This window comes from Leptonychotes weddellii, chromosome 7 (genome assembly GCF_054177405.1).
Source record: "Leptonychotes weddellii isolate Sample4059 chromosome 7, ASM5417740v2, whole genome shotgun sequence".
Taxonomy (NCBI): domain Eukaryota; kingdom Metazoa; phylum Chordata; class Mammalia; order Carnivora; family Phocidae; genus Leptonychotes; species Leptonychotes weddellii.
Window position 1 is genome coordinate 60,831,077 of NC_138375.1, and position 19,974 is coordinate 60,851,050.

Consider the following 19,974-nt stretch of genomic DNA (forward strand, 5'->3'; position numbering starts at 1 on the left):
AAGATTCAAAATTTAGTTCTTTTGAAAGACTACTAAATCTCTGGTGAGACTGATGAAGGAAAAAGAGAAGGTTCTTATCCTATATCAGACATAAGAAGGGAATTCTTCCCTGAAGCCAATAATATATAATTTTGTGAAGGTAAATTAAAAAGTCTGGATGAAAAAAGACCACCTCTTAGGGGAAAAATTACCAAAATAATTAAGAGACACAAAAACTGAACGGGCTTAGAAAGGAGAAATCCAATTATTTAAGAACCTTTCCACAAAGAAAATTCCTAGCACAGATGGCTTCTCTGCCAGATTGTAGCAAAAAATTTGAGGAATAAAATTCTAGTCATACACAAACTTTTCCAAAACAGAAAATAAGGGTCAGTTCACCCTATGAGGCTAGCATAACATTGATTTCAAATCTTGACAAGAACAATATAGGCCATCTCATTTATGAACACGGATACAAAACAAACTCTCAGGCAAAATATTAATAAACTGAACCCAGGAATAATTTAAAAAGATAATACAGTAAAACCAAATTAGGTGTATCCCAAGAATCAGATTAGGTTAAACAGTTAAATAAAATTCAATATATTAACACACGAAGAGAAAATTCATATGGCAATGAAAAGTTGCAAAAAAAGAAAGCATTAAATTCAAACAGAACAAAACACACAATTGTTAGTAAATGAGATATAGCAGGGAACTTTTTTTTTTATTTTAATCACCTGGTGTTCATTATGACACGTGCACTCTTTAATCCCCATCATTTATTTCACCCATTCCCCCTACCCACCTCCCCTCTGGTAATCATCAGTTTGTTCTCTACAGTTAAGAGTCTGTTTTTTGGGTTTTTTTTCCTTTTGCTCATTTGTTTTGTTTCTTAAATTCCACCTATGAGTGAAATCATATGGTACTTGTGTTTCTCAGACTTATTTTGCTTAGCATTATACTCTCTAGCTCCATCCATGTCATTGGAAATGGCAAGATTTCATTCCTTTTAATGGCTGAATAATATTTCATCGTATTTCTTTAACCATTCATCAATCGATGGACACTTGAGCTACTTCCATATCTTGGCTATTGCAAATAATACTGCAATAAACACAGGGGTGCATGTATCCCTTTGAATTAGTGTTTTTGTATTCTCTGGGCAAATACCCAGTAGTGTGATTGCTGGATTGTAGGGTAGCTCTATTTTTAACTTTGTGAGGAAATTCCATACTGTTTTCCAGTGACTGCACCAGTTTGCATTCCCACCAACAGTGCACAAGGGTTCCTTTTTCTCCACATCCTCACCAACACCTGTTGTTTCTTGTGTTCTTGAGTTTAGCCATTCTGACAGGTGTGAAGTGATATTTCACTGTGGTTTTGATTTGCATTTCCCTGATGGTAAGTGATGATGAGCATCTTTTCAAGTGTCTGTTGCTCATCTGTATGTCTTCCTTGGAGAAATGTCTGTTTATGTCTTCTGCCCATTTTTTCCATTGTATTATTTGGTTTTTGGGTGTTAAGTTATGTAAGTTATTTATATATTTCAGATACTAATCCTCTATCGGACATGTCATTTGCAAATATCTTCTCCCATTCAGTAGGTTGGCTTTTACCTTTGTTGATTGTTTCCTTTGCTGTGTAGATGTAGTCCCAATAGTTTACTTTTGCTTTTGAGGCAAGGGGACCTATCTAAAAAAAGTTGCTGTAGCCAATGTCAGAGAAATTACTGCCTGTGCTATCGTCTAGGATTTTTATGGTTTCAGGTCTCATATTAATCCATTTTGAATTTAGTTTTGTGTATGGTATAAGAAAGTGGTCCAGTTTCATTCTTTTGCATGTTGCTGTCCAGTTTTCCCAACACCATTTGTTGAAGAGACTGTCTTTTTCCCACTGCATAGCTTTTCCTGCTTTGTCGAAGATTAATTGACTACATAATTGTGGGCTTACTTCTAGATTTTCTACTCTGTTCCATAAATCTATATGTCTATTTTTGTGCCAATATCATACTATTTTGATTACTATAGCTTTGTAATATAATTTGATGTCTGGAATTGTGATGCCTCCAGCTTTGCTTTTGTTTTTCAAGACTGCTTTGGCTATTCAAGTCTTTTGTGGTTCCACACAAATTTTAGGATTGTTTGTTCTAGTTCTGTGAAAAATGCTGTTGGTATTTGGATAGGGATTGCTTTAAATGTGTAGATTGCTTTGGGTAGTAAAGACATTTTAACAATATTTGTTCTTCCAATCCTTAAGCATGGAATGTTCTTCCATTTCTTTGTCTTCAATTTATTTCATCAGTGTTTTATAGTTTTCAGAGTACAGGTCTTTCACCTCCTTGGTTAGGTTTATTCCTAGGTATCTTACTATTTTTTGGTGCAATTGTAAATGGGATGGTTTTCTTAATTTCTCTTTCTGTGGCTTCATTATTGGTGTACAGAAACGCAACAGATTTCTGTAGACTGATTTTGAGCAGGGAACTTCTTTAATGTGATAAAAGTTTTAACAAAAACAAAACAAAACAACAAACCTTCAGCAAATGTACTTGGGAGTGAAATGTTAAAAGCTTTCTCTCTGAGATCAGGAACAAGACAGGGAGAGCAGCCCTGGGATGATGCAGTGTTCTATTTCTTGACCTGGGTAATAAATTCATGTGTGTTTACAATAACGTATTAAGTTCTTCATTTTATGTTTTATGTACAATCTAGAATATGTGTTGTAGAAAAAAAAAGAAATACTTGGAGATGAACAAAAGGCTGATTAAGACTATCACTAAAGCTCAGCAACTCTGTAGGTCCTAATTTTTCCCCCATTATGATTAATTTCAAACCAACTAACATTTATTGGGCCTATAAGACATTGTACAATCTGGCAACATGCATTATTAACCTTAAAGATGTTTGCAGCCTATCATCCAGTAACTCTACGAACCCATCTTAAGGAAAAAGGCCAAGATAAAGAGAAAAAGAAATCCATTATGTGCTAAGATGTTCATTGCACACATGAAAATAAAATGGAAAACAACTAAACTACAGGGAACAGTTAAGAAAAGTAATTCTTACAATGGGATTATTATACAGTCAATAAAAATAAGATTTACAAAAGAGTCTAAGAAATGTACATACCCTAATTTTTTTAAATTGGAAATATATACACACAAACAGTATGACTAATGGGGGATATGTCTTAGGCACAGAAAAAAGACAAAATGAGGAGGGACAGAGGGCTATAAAGCTATACTGGTTTTCTTTATGTGATGAGCTTATGGATATTATCTGTACTTTTATTTCCTGAATTTCCTGTAATGATCATATAAAGCTTTAATAACGGGGTATATAAGAACTGAAGAAAATAATCACAAACCTAATGTATCTTATTTTAATTACTTCAAAATGTAACTAAAATTTCAATCAGTTTTTATCTCAGTATGATTTTATTCAGGTAAACTATTTTCTAACAGTTAAACTGTTTAAGTCTATAATTTGCTAATTATTTATAATAATTTCTAATTATATTTAGTATTTTAAATCCTATAGCCTTAAAAATAATAATAATTAGATCTCCAAAGATATATCATCTCCAGTTTTCTGGCCATAATTCTAAACCAGTTTGCTCCTAACAGCGAAAAGAGAAAATGATCTATAAACAGGCTTCAAGCAGTCATTTCTGTAAAAGCAAAATAACTGTTAGTCTCTGAATAAAAGATTTGTTATGGCTCCTCACTTTCTTGAGTAACCATTTTCAACCTCAGTTTTGCCAATATCCTGGTATTTTCTGACCAGTTGTGAGGTATGTCTCAAGTAATCTGTTATCAATCATAAAGTATAAATGCGTTCAATGCTTATCATTAGAAATAATAATAAATTGAAGCAAATGTAAGATCAACCCTATATGACTTAACACAGTTTGCATTCCAGTATACTTGAAAGAACACAGTAGAGATAAATCTTACATTTTGCGAATTCTACATTCACTTACTCAGTACTTACTGAGCATCTGTTAGAGACAAGGAACTAAAGGCACCGTGCAAACAATAGAAACAGAACTGAAAACTATTAGGTCATAGGGTTAAACATAACTATCATTTTACATTTTAAAACTTTTAATAGACTAACCCAATCCTACTTTTCACTACTTGCCAGCACAAACTTTTTTCCTCTAGTTCTCTGATTTTCTTTTAAAATATTCTCGCCTTCCCTGTTGCCAAATCTCAGCTCGAGCTGTTCCCCAGCGTAAGTGCTTTTTGTTCATTCACCAGCACCTGTAGAATGCTCACTATATGCCACGCACTGTGCTTGGAATGAGAGAAGGAAAAAGACTTTTCTATCTTTTCTATTCTTTGAGCCTGGATTGAGTCCTGCTTCTTTCTCCAAGAATTACTCATTATCCTCTCCATACTCTGAATGCTGTAACCATTACTATCTAACACAGTGGGCTCCCACTCTTTAATGTAAGAAACCATTTTTAATATCAAAATGTTTCATGAATCTGATTCTCACTCCTTAGGTGACCTCATTTGGTCCCATGGCCCTAAATACCATCTATACACTGATAACTTCCAAACATAAACCTCCAGCTCCACCTCTCCCTTGAACTCCTAATAGATATGCCTATTCAACGTCTCCACTTGAATATCTGACAGGTATCTCAAACAGCCACATCCAAAACAAAACTCTTGATTTACATCTCCAAATCTGTTTTCCACCTACCCACTACCTCACAGCCCCCATCTCAGTAAAATATGCCATCTTTCACCCAGTTGCTCATGTTGAAAAACTTGGGAGTCATCCTTTACTTCTCTCTCCCTCACACTCCACATCTAATCCATCAGTAAATCCTAATTACTCTACTTTTTTTTCTTTAAGGATTTTATTTAATTATTTTGAGAGAGAGAGGGAAAGAGAGTGCAAGTAAGGGAGGGGCAGAGGGAGAGAATCTCAAGCTGACTCCAGGCTGAGTGTGGAGCCCGACATGGGGCTTGATCTCATGAACCTGAGATCATGACCTGAGCCAAAATCAAGAGCTGGACACTTAACTGACTGAGCCACTCAGGTGCCTCTCTACTTTCTAAGTGTATCACAAATCTGACCACTTCTTTGCTCCCCTAGCACTACTACCTTCTCCAAGTAGCACATTTCCAACCTAGATTATTGTAAGATTTTCCTAACTGGTTTTCCTGCTTCCATTCTTGCCTTCAATTTTCAACAAAAGTCGGAGTAATCCTCCAAAAAACAAACAAACAAACAAAAAACAAGTCAAATCTGGATATTCCCATGTTTAAAACACTTTAATGATTTCCATTTCACTCAGAGTAAAATTGAGTCTTCAAATGACCTTCAATGCTCTACCTGATCTAGCCTCTGCCTGTCCTACCAACTGTCCTACCACACTCCCCTTCACTCACTCTATTTCTGCCACACCGGCCTCCCTGTTGTTCTTCCAACATGCCAAACACACCTCCATCTCAGAAGGTGCCGCTCCCTCTACCTGAACATTTTACCTCAGATAGCTCCACAGCTAACTCCCATCACTTCCTTCAGGTCTCTCAGCTCAAAGGGCTTCTCAAAAAGACCTTCCCTCACCAACCTATCTAAAGTAACATCCTGTTACTCTTTTATCCACTAAAACTGTTTTATTTATGTCCAAGCCTATTAACTACCGTGTGTGTGTGTGTGTGTCTGTGTGTGTGTGTTCACATGGACGATGTTTATTGACAGCATCTTTAACCAACATTTATGCTCAGACAGAGCAGAGGCTCGATTTTGTTCACTATTGTTGCCACATTATGTGCACACAGCAGACCCCAAGAATATTTACTGGATGAATGATGGTAATTGCTTTTAGTTTTGTTGAGAAAATAATGAAAAAACACTACTAGAATTCAGTAAGGCTTTCAAATGAATTTATAATACTCTATTAATCACAAAAGCATTATATACATGCTTTGGTGGTAGAAGGAGTACAATGTACATAATTCAGGGTTCAATAACAACTAAGGGATGGAGCCTTCTTATAATTCTCTATCCCTTCTCACATCCTTCCTATGCCATTCATTAATTCTTTCCATAAATGGTTACTGTGTACCTCTTAGCCAGAGTATTCTAGACATTAAGAATACAAAAATAATTAAGACAAGGTAATGCATTGAGACATATAAAAATAATACAGAATATGACATATACTAGAAATACAAATATAGATTATAAAATTGTACCATAACAGGGGAAGTAATCCACATTTTAGGGGTAGGTGTTGAGGGAAAGTTTTAGTAGTGATGATAACTCAACAAATACTCGCAAAATCAAATAACAAGGTATTCTTCAGTTTACTTTACATGTGAAATGAGGGTTTTAAGTCTTAAAGTGCTACAGTAATTTGCTACCATGAGATAAGCTGGCCTTAGAATGAAACCAAAACAAGGGGAATGACAGAACTGAACAGATCACAGAGAAACTGAGCCAAGTCCTTGATGATTTCAGGCTGGATAAAGCCTTAGATAAAGTTTAGCTACAAGATCTAATCATTCCCTTTATTGTTTAAGCAGTTTGAATTTTGTTTTCTGTCACTTGCAATATAAGAATACAAATGAATGTCTATGAATTCTTTTGAAAAGCAAAGCATTTGCTTATTTCAAGGTGTAGGACCACTACTGGCATTTTTGAAGAGATGAATCTTGTTTTGTGGGAGACATCACAGGACTTTTAGTATATGTGACTTCTACCCACTAATTGTCAGTAGGCCCTCACAAACACTGTGACAACCAAAAATGTCCCTATATATTTTCCAAATGCCTCCACCCCCAAGGGGCAAAACAAATCTATTTTCTAATAGTTTTATATGTACCCATTTGCCTCAGTGGTTCCACCAGGTACACATAAATGTATGTACTTAACATCAACCTTAGGGGTAACTGGTGATGGACATTAAGGAGGGCACATGATGTAATGAAGCGCTGGGTGTTATATAAGACTGATGAATCACTGAACTCTACCTCTGAAACTAATAATACACTATATGTTAATTGAATTTAAATTTAAAAAAAGAAAAGAAAAACATCAACCTTAGGAGAACAGGGATACATCACTCAAATGTCTTAATTTTACATAATCCAATTTTAATCAGTCATTTATGACTATCTCAATGTTTGGCCAAAATCCTATGTATAGTGTATATCAACTCTTGGGGTAAGCAGTGCTGTAAGTTTGCTCCTACTATTGGGAAATTCTTATTTACTTAAACTTACTTTTCCATAAAATACTATAGAGACATGTCACTGATATTGTTGGTCACCTTCCCTTCAGTCATTCACCTAACTTCCTCCTAGACTGAAATGCCAGATAATGGTTTTTCCATTCCCCCTGGCAAGTAGGACATGAACATACCAGGATGACATCTGACATAGGGGTTCTGTGAAAGGTTTATTTGCCTAATCAAGAGACTGGAGGGCAAACTTCCTCCTATCTTTGGTGGCTGTGTGAGAATGTGATGTCTGGAGCAGAAAGAGTAATGTGCAACAATAAGGGGATGAGCCTGAGCACAAAGATCAGCACACTAAGGATAAAGAAGAAAAGCACCTAGATCCTTGATATAACACTACACTGACTGACCAGTAATCCTCCAACTCTGGACTTCTTTTTACGTGAAATACTGTTTACTCTTGGTCGATATTATGTAATCCGAGGCCAAACTAATAGAAGATATATTCAAGATTTGACAGCTGCTGAAAGTGGGAGAACCAAGACGACTGCAGGGTTAGAGTGGGTGGCTGGGAGAAAGGTGTTTACAAAAGAGAAATTAGAAGGAAGGGAAACACATATACACACATGCACATGTAAACACAGTAGGTGAGGGTAGGTGGATTAAAATCAAATTTGATTTGATTCTGTTTGGTATGAGGTAAGCTTATGATAGTACATCTAAGATAAGAGATATACAGCAAGCAATGTAGGTGGGAAGTCAAGTTACAGAATGGAGAAACAACCACACAAAAATGATGATTTATATCATTAAAAATAGGATACAACCACCAAGAGAACACAGTGAAAAGCACAGAGACCTTTAAGTACACTGGTTACCTCTTGTCATTTTAGATGAGGTTCATCCACCAGTTAGGCCAATTAGAATAATTTCACCCCTTTTGACAAAGATATTGTGACAGACTTGGCAGCATGACCTTCTCCATTTGTTCAATCAGAATAGGGGTTAGGACTTTTGGGAAAAGGCTAAAAGAGAATCCTTCTCTCTCCCTTTGGAAATAAAGAAGGCTATCAGATGAACATTGCTGATAGCCATTTTTTTTTACTAGGAGGGAAGCCAGTCTGAGCATAAAGCCCAAACAGGAGGACAAAGTTGAGATATTAGCAGAAAAATGGAACTTTAGCCCCAATGACATAAGCCTATTCTTGAAGACAATTCTATCTATGCACTTCCCAATTATATAAGCCAATACATTCTTTTTGCTTTTATTATTATTTATTTATTTATTTTACCACAGCACTAAGTTTTATTAGGGATTTCATTAAGGTTAAATCTCTAGAAATGAGGGAGTCAGTTCAGGAGCACAAAGCTGATGAAGCCACCTCAGATCTCGTAATGAACCACTGGCTCAGGCTCTTTGGTGGGATCGCTGCCTCGTTCCAGGTACAGATTATTATAAGGATACTGCTTTGGCCCCATAGGCTGGTAGGTGGGGTAAGTCTTCCCAACCCAAAACATGAACAGCATGAAGGCCACGAAGCCGAGGAGGGGCTTACACCTGAGATTCCAGGAAACAGGCGTGCGGGATGTGTCCACACAGTTCCTGATACACATGTCAAAGTCCCAGTGCATCGGTTCACCCCAGTTCAACCTCAGGTCTGGGTGGTCCCAGTTTTACCACGGATCCCTCTTCTGCTGTGAGCGGTCAGGGAGCTTCGGGTAGTTGCCACACCCCATGCCATCATCCGGGTACGGTTGGTAGTCTTCTACCCGCATACTGTATTTCTTGGCGGCGGCGGCCCGTTCGTCCGGGGTTTGGGGATAGGGCCCCGGGAGCATGTCCTTCGTAATGTGCGTTGCTGTCCGTGCACCCAACCGCACCACGGTCCAGATTGCCCTTTGCAGCCATCGGACTCCCAGGACCCGCGCCCCAGCCGCCGCCATCTTCACCTTCCTCCCTCTTTTTGCTTTTAAATCTAGTTTGCATCCTAACTAATGTAGGAACCGCTATGTTTTGGGGGAAGAAGTGCAGGAAATGTTAAAAAACTTTCAGAGACGTAAGAGAATCAGGACATACAAGGCAGAAGAACAAAGAAATCAGATAATCTTATTCCTATAGAGTATATTTCACAAATGATCTTAGGAAACCAAGGATAACAAGAGGAAAGACCATTAGATTTGGTGATTAGGAGGTCATAGGTGACTTTTAAACATTTTTTTTTTTTTAAAGATTTTATTTATTCATTCAAGACACAGAGATACAGAGAGAGAGAGCACGAGTAGGGGGAGAAGCAGAGGGAGAAGCAGAGGGAGAAGTAGGCTCCCCGCTGAGCCAGGAGCCGGACGTGGGGCTCGATCCCAGGACCCTGGGATCATGACCCACGCCGAAGGCAGACGCTTAACCATCTGAGCCACCCAGGTGCCCCGATCATAGGTGACTTTTAAAGTAGCAATTTCAGTGCTGAAATGGCAAAGGAAGTCAGAGTGCAAAGGAAAGAATAATTTATATTTATTAGGAACTCCATAATGTACCAAACATTTGGGTGGACATTAAACATGAGTTAAACTCCTTCAATTATGACTCTCTAAGCAAGTTTAACATTCTATTTTATAGATAAAGAACAAAGTGAGTAGTAACTTGCCCTCAGCCACATAGCCACTAAGTGGTTTTAACAGACTTCAAACCCAGATTTATCTGGCTCAAAAGTCAATGTTCTTCCTACTACACCAGGCTCCTGGAATTAAAGAATAAAAATACAATGGCACAGCGGGCTCAAAATTCAGACTGGCTTCCCTGAGTTGTACAGCACACAACACTGTATTTGGCAGCCTTGACATAGAAGCATATACATAGGCTAGAGAGGGAGAGACTGAAGAAGGAATGATAAAGACAGTTCTACAGAAAGAAAGACAGGCAGGGATGATTGTGGACACATCTGGAGGGGACTACTCTTGAAAAGGGGGAAGGACATTTCTTCCTCTGAGATAGGAGTAAATAAGGAAATGATACTGAGGATAGAAAAGAATATACCTCAGACAGTTAGATTTTTCTCAGGAAAGGAAGAGATCAAGTTATTTGCTGTAAAATCCTTCAGGAAATGAGACAGAAAGGAACACAATCAGCACTAACGACCCAGCAGAGAGCAGAGCACCAACTGATATGAAAACTAACCAATGTCCACACATAACTGTCTCTTGTATCCTTCAGGAGCTCAGGGGTCACACTGAAAGAGCTAGTGATGAGGCTTATTCTGAACTGGGGACTAGAAAGGTAAATCTACAGAAAATAAAGCATTCTAGGGCATCAGTGAGAGCTTAGTAAAAATTGATGACAGTGGGATCCTGGTTTAGAGAGGCAAATGAAATCAGCAGTAGGCTAATGGGTTGGATGAATAGAGAAAGAGGGGGTTCATAAAGACTGTGTGAGAGGGAGAAAACAGGTTCCCTAAGAGTGAAAGAGTAAGAGATTTTAATAACAGTTTGTAAACAGAGATGTGTTTTGACAGAATCCTTCAAATTATTTTCCCAGAGGCAGAGAGCCATTGACTGGAGCTCAGCAGTCCTACTATCCCTTCAGCCAAAAGCACAGAATTGAGATAACCCCCTCAAAAAACATACAGTCCTTGATTGTAGAAAAATGAAGGCTAAAACAAACAAATGAACGAACCAGCCCATACAGAAATCAAACATAAAAATATCTCCCCTTATTTTGAACTAAACAATTCTATCTCTAAATTTAAGAAATTTAAAAAAAATTTAAAAAAAGGAAATTCATTAAGAGGTAAAAGTCTACAGCAAAGGGAAAGAGAGATTGTATGTCATGAGGCAGAATGAAAAGTAAACAAATCTATCAGGCCAATTATACAACCCACATATTAAAGATTGTTAATACAGAATTCCAATAGGGCAAGGATAGTTTGTGCTTTAATAACTTGGGAGAGCACCTAGGATAGCTTCAACAAAATGATATTACTCAATTTAATGTTAATAAAATAGTCCACCCATTTGCAATCGCAAAGGAAAAGCTATTATTTATATCTTTAATCTCATTTTTACAACTTTGGGGCTCTTGAGAAATTATCCAACTACTTCTCTCTCTCCCTTTGGAAGTAAATGACAACGGCTATCACATGAACGTTGCTGATAGCCATCTTTTTACTAGGAGGAGAAGCCAGTCCGAGCACGAAGCCCTTTAAGGAGGACAGAATTGAGATAACTGCAGAAAGACAGAAAATATGGGAGAAACAGAAATGGCAACTTCCTCCACTACCATTTCAATCCTGCAGTTTGCACTTACAAACTTTGGCAAGATACCAGGTTATTTAGGACAGTTTCTTACACCATTAATTCTGAGTACCCTTGCCCCAGTAACGAAAGAGGGAGAACTGAGACTGGCACAGCCTAAATTTTGCAGAAAATATCAAGTCCTATAGCGACTGTTAAGTAGTAGCAACAATCGAGAATCCAAGAGATTTGAGAAGTTTTGAGTTTAAAAAGCCCTTCTCCATTTTAGTCCCTTCTAAATAAAACAAAAGCTTGTACAATACGGGATTCTAAAGCTTCATTGGGCAATTTAAGCGAACACTGAATAAAAGAATAAATCACTTAACCTTTCTTGTGCTATTACATATCTTACATTCACAAAGCCTTCTTTTTAAAAACGAACACTTCCCAATTCTTTCACTAGATCTAGAAAACGTAAGCCCCCGCCTTAAAAGTTCGGAGACCAGAGGTTTACTATAGTCAGAGATTAATTTCCATGAACAATCATTTGCATCACAGGCACCATTCTCTACTTTGCAGGAGTTCAATGGGCCAAGAAGTCCAACTCTTCAAACGACCCGTCTCCTGGGGACTTGTTTCCTTCATCAAGGTGAAGCTTTTTCTTTGTAACTATATACGAAACTACCGGGTACTATTCCCAGACAGTTAAACTTTTAAAGGAAGCAAGAGAGTCGAAACCAGGAAGATGGGGAGGCGACTAAAATAGGAGGGGCAACGACCCACCCACCTAACGCGAAGGAGAGACCGCTTGGACCGGTGAAGCTTCACCAGGAGCCAGGAAAGGTGCGGAGGGCGGCAGGCGTCGCGACTCCCTCGCACGGTGTGAGAATGGAGGGCTTGCAAAGCCAGGGTCCAACTGGAGGCCTGAAAGGGGGCGCAGGGCGGGGAGGGGGTGGGACGTGGAAACAAGAGAGCGGCAGAGTCCGGCCGAGCACCATTAGGGTCTGGAGCAACGGCGGGCCACAGACGTCAATGCTTGCGTCTCACTCACCTGCCAGACGCTCGCCCCGCGGCAAGAAGTACGGACGCCGCTTGGGCGCTTTCTCTCCTGCGGTACACAGCCGCTGCCGCTGCCGCTGCCGGAGCTCCAGGACCCGAGAGTAAAAGGTGGTGCAGAAGCACGCAAAGCGGTGACCAGACCCGAGCCCAGAGAGGCGTACATAGGGGGCGCCGGGAGTCCGGGAAGGCAGCTCTGTGCTTCACCTTCCTCAGCAGTAACTAACGACGCTTCCCGGGCACAGCATCTTGCCAGCCTCGGCCCGCTGCTCCCGGGCCTTCGCCCGCTGCTCCCGGGCCTTCGCCCGCAGCTCCCCCAGCAGCGGCCGGGTTTCCGGCGGCCACACTCCGCCCCCTTGCTACTTGGCCTCCGCCATCTTGTTGGAGGCGGGAAGAATGCGGCGCGCATGCGTGCGCAGGGATCGCCGGCGTCCTCCAGCCCCGCAAGGAGGGGCCGGAATGCGCAGTCGCTTTGCCGCAGCGTTCAGACTGGATCCTTCGCGGTCCGAAACCGAATCTGAGTCGCCGGACCTCCTCGCTTTTCTTTGACCGGGTAGTCGCCGAATTAATAAAACCCTTCTGCACATCCACACTCAGTAATTCAGCAAATACCTATGTAGCGCCTACAATGTGAAGCGTTCTAGGCTGGGTGCTGATAAACCTGGCTCCAGCCCAAAAGGAGCTCATAATCTAGTGAAAAAGACGGAGATGAACGAGTAATTCCCTAAATTCTTGTTTTGTACCTGCGCACCACCTCCTATCCCTCGCCCTCCCCCCGCCCATTTTAATTCAAAGCATACCTATTCTGGGAAGTCCTTGTTAGTCTCACACAGTTTTACCTGTTCTTTACCTTTAATTACCTCTCTAGCTTAATTTCATTCAACATTACATTAATTCAACAAATAATATCTGGGTTTCTACTATATACTTGATACTGTCCTAGGCTCCAGCAGTAAGAAGTATAAACTCATGAAATTTACACTCTAGTGGGAACGAATGGACAATAAAAGACAGGTCACAGAATTAATGTTTGATAGTGATTAGGGATGGGGAGAGAGCAAACCACCAAAAGATGAAGGAGACTGAAGGGCGGTAATTAGCAATCTTTCTCCGGAGATGACATCTGATCTGAGGCCTGGCTGACCACAAGGGCCAGGAGCCAAGAGAAGATCTGGGTCAGAGCCTTCCAGGCAGAGGGAACAGCAAAAGCAGAGGCCTGAGGTGGGAATGAGACCAGCAGGTAAGAGGGACAAAGAGAAAAGGTGGCATGGACAGTGGGAGGAGATGAGGAGAGGCAGGGGTCAAATTAGGTAGGGCATTGAGGCCATGGTAAGAGTTGGATTTTACCACAAGGGGCCTGTCTACCTTGCTGACACTGTCCCAACTGCTTTCCAAATACTAAAACTTCCTGACTGCCTATGCTTTGCATGTGCTGTCCCACAGTCTTGAAGATCCTTACTATTGTTCTTTAAATGTCTAGCTTGTCATCTTTTCAGGTTTCAGTGTAACTGTCACCTCAGAAAGGCCGTCCTTCCTAAGCTACGTATCTCTCCTGCTCTCCAGTTAGGTTCCAATATTGCATCTGATCATTTCTTCCATGGCACTCAACATTTTTGTTTTTCTATTTCACCCATCCCCCTACCCAACTCTCTGGCAACCTAGTTTGTTCTCTGTATTTAAGAATCTGTTTTTTGGAGGCGCCTGGATGGCTCCGTGGGTTAAGCATCCAACTCTTGATTTGGGCTCGGGTCATGATCTCAGGGTGGTGGGATCAAGCCCCAGTTGAGCCCCACATCACGCTCTGTACCTAGCGTGGAGCCTGCTTAAGATTATCTTGCTTCCTCTCCCTCTCTGCTCGTGTGCATGCTTGCTATCTCTCTCTCTCTAAAAGAAAAAAAATCTGTTTTTTTGTTTGTCTCTTTTTTTCTTTGTTTGTTAAATTGTTTTGTTTCTTAAATTCTACACAAGTGAAATCAAGTGGTATTTGTCTCTGACTTCCTCACTTAGTATTATACCCTCCAGGTCCATCTGTGTTGTTGCAAATGGCAAGATCTCATCCTTTTTTTATAGCTGAGTAATATTCCATTTTATATATATCTCACATCTTTATCCATTCATCAATGGATGAACATTTGGGTTGCTTCCATATCTTGGCTATTGTAAATAATGCTACAATAAACATAGGGGTGCATATATTTTTTCAAAATAGTGTTTTTGCTTTCTTGAGGTAAATACCCAGTACTGAAATTACTGGGTCACATGGTGATAATTCTATTTTTAATTTTTTGAGGAACCTCCATACTGTTTTCACAGTGGCTGCACCAGTCTGTGTTCCCACCAACAGTGCAAGAGGGTTCCTATATCTCCACATCCTCGCCAACACTTGTTATCTCTTGTCCTTTTGATTTTAAGCCATTCTGACAGGTGTGAAGTGCTGTATCATTGTGGTTTTGATTTTCATTTCCCTGATGATTAGTGATATTGAGCATCTTTTCATATGTCTGTCGGGCATCTGTATGTTTGCTTTGGAAAAAATGTCTATTCAAGTCCTCTGCCCATTTTTAAGTTGGATTATTTGTGGGTTTTTGCTATTGAAGTGTGTAAGTTCTTTATATATTTTGGATATTAGCCCCTTATTGGATATATCATTTGCAAATATCTTCTCTCATTCAGTAGGTTGCTTTTTCATTTTGTTGATGGTTTCCTTCACTGCGAAAAGCCTTTTATTTTTGGTATAGTCCCAATAGTTTAATTTTGGTTTTGTTTCCCTTGCCTGAGGAGACATATCTAGAAAAATGTTTTTATAGCTGATGTTAAAGAAATCACTGCCTATGTTTCCTTCTAGGATTTTTATGGTTGTAGGTCTCACATTTAAGTCTTCAATCCATTTTGAGTTTATTTTTGTGTATGGTGTAAGAAGGTGGTCCAGTTTCATTCTTTTGCATGTAGCTGACCAGTTTTCCCAGCACTGTTTGTTGAAGAGACTGTCTTTTTTTCCCATTGTATATTCTTGCCTCCTTTGTTGTAGATTAATTGACCATATATGGGTTTATTTCTGGGCTATCTCTTCTGTTCCATTGATCTATGTGTGTTTTTGTGCCAGTGCCATACTGTTTTGATTACTACAGCTTTGTAGTATAACTTGAAATCTGGAATCGTGATACCTCCAGTTTATTTTTCTTTCTCAAAATTGCTTTGGGTATGATTTTTTTGTCTTTTGTGGTTCCATACATATTTTAGTATTATTTGTTCTAGTTCTGTGAAAAATGTTGTTGGTATTTTGATAAAGATTGCATTAAATCTGTAGATTGCTCTGGGTAATATGGACATTTTAACAATACTGGTTCTTCCAATCAATGAGCATGGAATATCTTTCCATATGTTTGTGTCATCTTCAGTTTCTTCCATCAGTGTTTTATTGTTTTTGAAGTACAGGTATTTTATCTCCTTGGTAAGTTTACTCCTAGGTGTTTTATTATTTTTGGTACAATTATAAAGTGATTGTTTTCTTAATTTCTCTTCCTGCTACTTCATTATTAGTGTCTAGAAATGCAACAGATTTCTGTATATTAATTTTGCATCCTGTGACTTTACTGAATTCATTTATCAATTCTAGTAGTTTTTTTGGTGGAGTCTTCAGGGTTTTCTGTATGTCAGAAAATGTCACGTTATGTCATCTGCACATAGTGGAAGTTTTACTTCTTCCCTACCAATGTGGATGCCTTTTATTTTTGTTATTGTTGTTGTTGTTGTTGCCTAATTGCTGTTGCTGGGACTTCCAGTACTATGTTGAGTAGAAGTGGTGAGAGTTTAGTCCTTGAAACATACAACCTTCCAAAACTGAATCCCCGGAAGAAATAGAAAACTTGAACAGATCAGTTATCAGCAATGAAATTGAATCAGTAATCAAAAATCTCCCCACAAACAAAAGTCCAGGACCAGATGGCTTCACACGTGAATTCTATCTAACATTTAAAGAAGAATTAATACCTATTCTTCTCAAACTATTCCAGAAAATAGAAGAGGAAGGAAAACTTCCAAATTCATTCTACAAAGCTAGCATTACCCTGATACCAAAATCAGATCAAGACACTACAAAAAACCCACAAAACTATAGACCAATATCTCTGATGAGCATAGATGCAAAAATCCTCAACAAAATATTAGCAACCCGAACCCAACAATACATTTAAAAAAATCATTCATCATGATCAAGTGGGATTTATTCCAGGATGTAAGGATAGTTCAATATTCACAAATCAATCAGTGTGATATATCGTATTTACAAGAGAAAGGATAAAAGCCATGTGATCATCTCAATAGATGCAGAAAAGCATTTGACAAAGTACAGTATTCATTCATGATAAAAACCCTCATCAAAGTAGGTCTAGAGGGAACACATCTCAATATAATAAAGGCCACATATGAAAAACCCACAGCTAACATCTTTTCAATGGTGAAAAACTGAAAGCTTTTCCTCTATGATCAGGAACAAGACAAGAACGTCCACTCTCACCACTTCTATTCGACATATTGTTAAATTATATATTTATTATTTTTTCACTCTCCCACTACATTGTGAACTCCATGAGGAGTGACAATGTTGTTTACCAATAGACACCCTATGTCTAGCACCATGCCTGGCATGGGGGGGGTCACTCAATAAGTGTTTGTTGAATTCATGAAAGTTTGTCAGCACCTAGGTAGTTAGTGGCATTCAACATTGTTTTTCTCTTGTTAGTTTTTAATATTAAATGCAAGTCATTTCCTATTTATATGTCTCCTCAACTAGATTACAAAAGGGAACTTTAGAAAGGGTGGGGACGGAGAAAGAATAAAATGGAGAAGAGTAGGTGATGATGGGGGAGTGGGCAGATTGTATTGCATATGTTTGCAGGACTGGGAAAAGGAAGGCTTCAATTTAATGGAGTGCCTATTTTATGTGCTGTGCACTATGCTAGGTACTTAATCCTCACCATAGCCCTGCTAGGTAGTTATCCTTATTTTGATACATAGAAAAATTCAGAAAAATTAAGTCACTTGCCCAAAGTCAGATGTTAAGAGATACTACTGACCCTAAAGCCCATGCTCTGCCCATCTAGAGTAACTGGATTTGGAGATGGGCCTATTTGGTGATTTGACTCTGTATCATTAGCATGCTTTCATTAGAGACTTGAGCTACTGCCATTTACGAATCCTGGTTGTATTGCTATTCTCGTAGGCTCTCAATAAAGGGCCTGATTGGAAATTGCTGTCATTCTGTTCTTTTGGACTGGAGCAGAGCTCATTTTACCATTTCCTTTTCATGTTTTTTTAGAAATTTGTATTTTTTTTTCTTTAAAGATTTATTTATTTATTTGAGAGAGAGAATGAGAGAGAGAGAGAGCACATGAGAGGGGGGAGGGTCAGAGGGAGAAGCAGACTCCCTGCTGAGCAGGGAGCCTGATGCGGGACTCGATCCCGGGACTCCAGGATCATTGACCTGAGCCGAAGGCAGTCGCTTAACCAACTGAGCCACCCAGGCGCCCAGAAATTTGTATTTCTTTTTATTAATAAGTTCTATATATTTCTTTTTTTTTTTTAAAGATTTTATTTATTTATTTGTCAGAGAGACAGAACATAAGCAGGGGGAGAGGCAGGCAGAGGGAGAAGCAGGCTCCCCGCCAAGCAAGGAGTCCGATGTGGGACTCGATCCCAGGACTCTGGGATCATGACCTGAGCCGAAGGCAGCCGCTTAACCGACTGAGCCACCCAGGCGTCCCAAGTTCTATATATTTCATCAAAGGAAAAAGAGAGAGAGATCTATATATACCAGAAAAATGGGTGCATATCCTAACTGCTAGCTGCATCCCCTTGGTTAGGCTTGTTCCTGTATGGCTAGCTCTCTCATCTAGGTCCCAAGTAATACTTTATACATCAAAGACAGTTCTCTGGCAAAGAATGACAGGCTCACCACAACAATCACTTATCCCATTTACTCATCAGAATTACACACCATCATTTCCCTCTAAACAGGATAGCTGTCTCAGGATAGCTGGGGAGAACTACAGGAAAGGATGGGGCTGCTATCTTATATCTGGGGCCATTCAGTCCTTGTATGAGGGAAGTAATAGACTATAACTCATGATAGTATGCACTTGTCAACTGAACCCTGTTAGTCCATATGCAAGCCCGGTAGTAGGTGGGACTACATACCTGAAAAGACTCTCTCACCTTCTACCCCGCTGTAGTGTAATTCTTCCTTGGAATAAATCCCAGAAACAAGACGATGTCTTCAGTTTCTGTGGTATTCTCTGCTCTTATGGTGACCATTTGTTATGGGTTGAACATGCCCTCCCCCCCACCCCCACCAAAAAAGGATATGTTGAAGTCCTAACCTCCAGTACTAAAGGATATGAACTTACTTGGGAATAGGGTCATTGCATATATAATTAATTAAGTTAAAATGAGGTCATACTGGAGTAGGATGGACCTCTAATCCAATAGCTAGTGTCCTCATAAGAAGACTGCCATATGAAGGAAGAGACACAGGGAGAAAGTTGTGTGGTGACAAAAGTGGAGCTGGAGTTATGCAGCTACAGGCCGAGAAACACCAAAGATTGCTGGCAAACCACCAGAATTTAGGAAAAGGCAAGCAAGAATTTCCCTACAGGATGGGGCACCTGGGTGGCTCAGTCAGTTAAGCGTCTGCCTTCGGCTCAGGTCATGATCCCAGGGTCCTGGGATCGAGCCCCGCGTCAGACTCTCTGCTCAGCGGGGAGCCTGCTTCCCCCTCTCCCTCTGCTGCTCCCCCTGCTTGTGCTTTCTCTCTCTCTCGAATAAATAAATAAAATCTTAAAAAAAAAAACAAACGAATTTCCGTATAGGTTTCAGAGGGAGGATGGCCCTGCCACCTTGATTTCAGACTAATGGCCTCCAGACCTGTGACAGTAAACTTCCATTATTTTAGGCCCCCCAGTTTGTGGCACTTTGTTATAGCAGCCCTAGAAATGAATACATCATCATATGTATACTGCAGGGCCTATAAAATACAAGGAAGTGGTGGGGATGGGCAGTGAGGAGGTCTGGGCTACTGTCCCAGTTTGGCAGCAAACCAGCAGCAAGACCTCAGGCTAGTTGCTCCACCCCACTGAGCAAGCTTCCTCATCTGTGTGAACAGGCGTAATAACAGCTGCTGTGCCTACCTCAGAGATCTGCAGTGATAACTGACAAGTCTTCCTCCAGAGATGCTGTGACCAAGATGGCCTCACAGCTACTGAGAAACAATTATGTAAAAGACAGCGCTCCTGCCGTGGGGAATTTCACACTCTGGCTGAAAGGCCCTTTCCCGTATGAGATAACTAGCACAGGCCAAGTGCCAAGTGTGTGCTTTGGACCTGGTTCACTATTGATATCCAAAGGAGGAAGGATCACTGTGGACTGGGGTGCAGAACAGAGCCTTCATAAAGGACCTTAGCTGAAAAGGGATTGATTAGAAGAATATTGGATATCTGCAGGATGTTCAGGAACAATACT

General features: G+C 39.9%; 1 protein-coding gene and 1 pseudogene across 2 annotated transcripts in view; both read right to left on the reverse strand.

Moving 5' to 3' along the window:
• APC (APC regulator of Wnt signaling pathway) overlaps positions 1 to 12,845 on the reverse strand; it is a 132,380-nt gene extending 119,535 nt beyond the window's left edge. For both annotated transcript variants that reach the window (XM_081826446.1, XM_081826447.1), the window contains exon 1: positions 12,455 to 12,845. The gene's annotated coding sequence lies outside the window, so the exon portion shown is untranslated. The remainder of the gene's footprint in view (positions 1 to 12,454) is intronic.
• Positions 8,477 to 9,549, reverse strand: LOC115937104 (NADH dehydrogenase [ubiquinone] 1 beta subcomplex subunit 8, mitochondrial pseudogene; annotated as a pseudogene).
• Positions 12,846 to 19,974: the final 7,129 nt, after the last annotated feature.